This window comes from Coenobita brevimanus, chromosome 112, assembly GCF_032717465.1.
Source record: "Coenobita brevimanus isolate Jiangsu-jjx chromosome 112, ASM3271746v2, whole genome shotgun sequence".
Lineage (NCBI taxonomy): Eukaryota > Metazoa > Arthropoda > Malacostraca > Decapoda > Coenobitidae > Coenobita > Coenobita brevimanus.
Window position 1 is genome coordinate 30,302,863 of NC_137065.1, and position 4,781 is coordinate 30,307,643.

Sequence of the window (4,781 nt, forward strand, 5' to 3'; positions counted from 1 at the left end):
ATTGTAGTTAAAGTTACATAAAAGTTACATCTTGTTAATGCAACTGTCACAGAAATGGTACATATTGTTTGTAGTATTGTTTGTAGTTACATAATTGTAGTTAAAGTTACATAAAAGTTACATCTTGTTAATGCAACTGTCACATAAATTAGTACATATTGTTTGTAGTTACATAATTGTAGCAAGTGTAACATAATGTAATCGTTTGTCGTTACATAATTATAATATGGAGTTACATAATTGTAATAATTGCAGTCCTAACATATGCTGCGGTCGATGATAGTGATGATGTGTCATGCCACTTGCTTGTGGAGACAACAATTTGCTTTTTTTGTTTGTAGTTTATGTGGTAAAAAAGAAAAAAGAGAGACAGAGTAAGATCACATAACAAACAAATGAAAATAAGTGTAAGTGTTACTACATATGTCAGAATACCACATAAACTATTCTATATATAGAATAGTTTATGTGGTATTCTGGCATTTGTAATAACACTTACACTTATTTTCATTTGTTTGTTATGTGATCTTACTCTGTCTCTCTTTTTTCTTTCTTACTTTTCTTTCTTTTTTTCTTTTTTTTTTTTTTTGTATGTATTGATTTTCCATAGTTTGTTTTACTTCGCTTGTGTACGCTTTTTCTATGTTGTTCATGGTTGCATAATTACTGGCTAATTTCCTTGGGATACTTTTTAAAAGTTTAGTTTATATTGCACAGATATTATTGAAAATGATATTATATAGTCCCATATTTTGTTATTTTATATAAAAAATATATATACACTATATACAGTATTAACTATATACACTGACTTGTTGTTCACTTGTACCTATCGTGGGTAATATGTGTCAGCACTGTGTGGAAATCATTGTCTTCACGATTGTGTTGAAGATGTTCACTCTTGCTAACGTCATTTGTGTTGGCCATTTTTTTTTTCTAGTTTACCTTGTAACTTAATTTATAAGTTTCCACTAGGTAGCTTTAATTAATAAATGTTTAATGCAGTTCTTTTAATTGCTCACTGAGTAACTGTGATGGTATATTTTCTTTATTACTTTGTAGATGTAATAATGTATAGCTGTATGTATGAAACACGTATTTTATGTAGGTATAATTGGTAACACTCGTTTGTAGTAAATAAATGTTATATTTATTGTTGGTGATTATTTAGTGTTTGAGTTATGCAGATAACTGTAGTAAGTATGTGTGTTTAAGCTGTAACTATACAGCACGTTTTATATGTTTGTGCAAAAGCTTATTGTCTATCACTGTGTATTGTATAAATGAAGTAACTATGTAACTCACTAATTTTTACCGTGGTGGGAATGGTGTGACTGGTGGTGCAGGTGGTGTGTTGACCGACGTGGCATATTTTCAGCAAGCACGCATGATGACGTCGACTTCTCACACTGGTAGCTGTGGTGAGTGAATAAGTAGCGATGAGTAACTTGAGTGAAGATGAGTGAGTAAGATGAGTTGTGAATATGGACTTGGTGTTTTGCTGCGTGTCTTGACCTCTGCGTCAGGCGGGAGAGAGTGGTGTGCTTGTTGCTTTGGTCTTTCCTCTTCTTTACTTGCTTTGTTTTATATTCTTCTTGTTGCTGCTTGAAGTTACGTGAAGATTATAGAGTTGTTTTGTAGACTTGTAGACTATTTGCATTGTAGGCTGTATTTTGTAGGGATTCACTGTAGAACTGAAGCTAATCTTGTAGAGTCTCGCCTGCTTTTGTAGAAATTTGCTTTTAATTCGGAGACGATGTCCGTAGATGCGCCGGTTCGTCCTAGAAATTGCAAGATCGTATCAATGTTTTGTTAAACTATTTGCAAGGCGTCCTGTGACCTCTTTCACCTCTGCATCAGCATGATGATCGGGGAGGCGGAGGGGGCTGGGTGGAGGGAATACTTTCATGAGCTAGTTGTGAGAGGTATTCTTTTTGTTTTCAATCTTGATATTTTGTAGGAATTCAATGGTGATTCGTAGACGAGGTTCGTATACGTTTCCTGCCACCAAATGTCATAAAATGACTAAATGTCATAAAAGACTTTGTGGTTTCTTTTGGTTGAGTTATATATATATTAGACTTATGGACGAGCGGTTTTTATATCTTGGAGTAGCTTCCCATTTGTCATGTAGTGACAGGAGAGGTAAAGAATAGTATGGGACTATTTTTATTTGTCTTGGAAATAATAACAAGTCTCTGTCTCGCTCTCGCTCCCTCTCTCTCTCTGTCTCAAGTTGCTAAGCCCTTCTCCCCATTACCTGCCTGTTCTAAGGCTTGTCTCCTTCTGAGCTCTCTTTCCTAAATTCTGGTGTAGCAGGGGTGTGTCACGTGTGTTCCTTGTGAGTGGAAAGTTCTAGCAGCCTGTGTGTGAGTATGTGTGTATGTGTGTGTATGGTCACTAGGCGCTTTGTTCACCGGTGGACTGCTGACAAGTAACTGCATCATCTCCTTACTGGCCGCTGCGTCAGCTTTCCTCAGTGTAATTTGCAAGCTCATTTCCTTTTCCCAGGCTCGCATAGGGCTGTCTATCTATCTATTTATCTATCTATCTATTATGATTTGCAATTATAATATGGAGTCCTAACACACTGCTCGGCCGCGCGAAAATGGCGTACCATCGACAGTTAATAGTTGTAACATATTAATATATATTATATACACATTATAATGAACTTATAAGCTAATTAAGTGAAATACATAATATTGTAAAAGTAACATAATTGTATGAATATTGTATACATATAATATAGTAAATAGTGATTATTCAGTAATATTACATTTTAAACAAGTTGTATACATATTTGAATAAATGCAATGGTTGTTGTATAACACTTTGTAAGACGTGCATGTACAACAGACGTACGCATATAATTGTGCAATGGTAATACTGCTAGGTTATACATTACATATTGAGTTATCATTTTAGTAATGTCTAATATTTCACCTAACTTATTGTGCTATAATTGTATGACTTATATTGTTTTAATGCATAATTGTGTTGGCCTTATAATTGTAGTTACATTTTGTTAATGCAACTATTACATAAGTTTCTTGGTCTTATAATTGTAGTTAAAGTTACATAAAAGTTACATCTTGTTAATGCAACTGTCACAGAAATGGTACATATTGTTTGTAGTATTGTTTGTAGTTACATAATTGTAGTTAAAGTTACATAAAAGTTACATCTTGTTAATGCAACTGTCACATAAATTAGTACATATTGTTTGTAGTTACATAATTGTAGCAAGTGTAACATAATGTAATCGTTTGTCGTTACATAATTATAATATGGAGTTACATAATTGTAATAATTGCAGTCCTAACATATGCTGCGGTCGATGATAGTGATGATGTGTCATGCCACTTGCTTGTGGAGACAACAATTTGCTTTTTTTGTTTGTAGTTTATGTGGTATTCTGGCATTTGTAATAACACTTACACTTATTTTCATTTGTTTGTTATGTGATCTTACTCTGTCTCTCTTTTTTCTTTCTTACTTTTCTTTCTTTTTTTTTTTTTTTTTTTTTGTATGTATTGATTTTCCATAGTTTGTTTTACTTCGCTTGTGTACGCTTTTTCTATGTTGTTCATGGTTGCATAATTACTGGCTAATTTCCTTGGGATACTTTTTAAAAGTTTAGTTTATATTGCACAGATATTATTGAAAATGATATTATATAGTCCCATATTTTGTTATTTTATATAAAAAATATATATACACTATATACAGTATTAACTATATACACTGACTTGTTGTTCACTTGTACCTATCGTGGGTAATATGTGTCAGCACTGTGTGGAAATCATTGTCTTCACGATTGTGTTGAAGATGTTCACTCTTGCTAACGTCATTTGTGTTGGCCATTTTTTTTTTCTAGTTTACCTTGTAACTTAATTTATAAGTTTCCACTAGGTAGCTTTAATTAATAAATGTTTAATGCAGTTCTTTTAATTGCTCACTGAGTAACTGTGATGGTATATTTTCTTTATTACTTTGTAGATGTAATAATGTATAGCTGTATGTATGAAACACGTATTTTATGTAGGTATAATTGGTAACACTCGTTTGTAGTAAATAAATGTTATATTTATTGTTGGTGATTATTTAGTGTTTGAGTTATGCAGATAACTGTAGTAAGTATGTGTGTTTAAGCTGTAACTATACAGCACGTTTTATATGTTTGTGCAAAAGCTTATTGTCTATCACTGTGTATTGTATAAATGAAGTAACTATGTAACTCACTAATTTTTACCGTGGTGGGAATGGTGTGACTGGTGGTGCAGGTGGTGTGTTGACCGACGTGGCGTATTTTCAGCAAGCACGCATGATGACGTCGACTTCTCACACTGGTAGCTGTGGTGAGTGAATGAGTAGCGATGAGTAACTTGAGTGAAGATGAGTGAGTAAGATGAGTTGTGAATATGGACTTGGTGTTTTGCTGCGTGTCTTGACCTCTGCGTCAGGCGGGAGAGAGTGGTGTGCTTGTTGCTTTGGTCTTTCCTCTTCTTTACTTGCTTTGTTTTATATTCTTCTTGTTGCTGCTTGAAGTTACGTGAAGATTATAGAGTTGTTTTGTAGACTTGTAGACTATTTGCATTGTAGGCTGTATTTTGTAGGGATTCACTGTAGAACTGAAGCTAATCTTGTAGAGTCTCGCCTGCTTTTGTAGAAATTTGCTTTTAATTCGGAGACGATGTCCGTAGATGCGCCGGTTCGTCCTAGAAATTGCAAGATCGTATCAATGTTTTGTTAAACTATTTGCAAGGCGTCCTGTGACC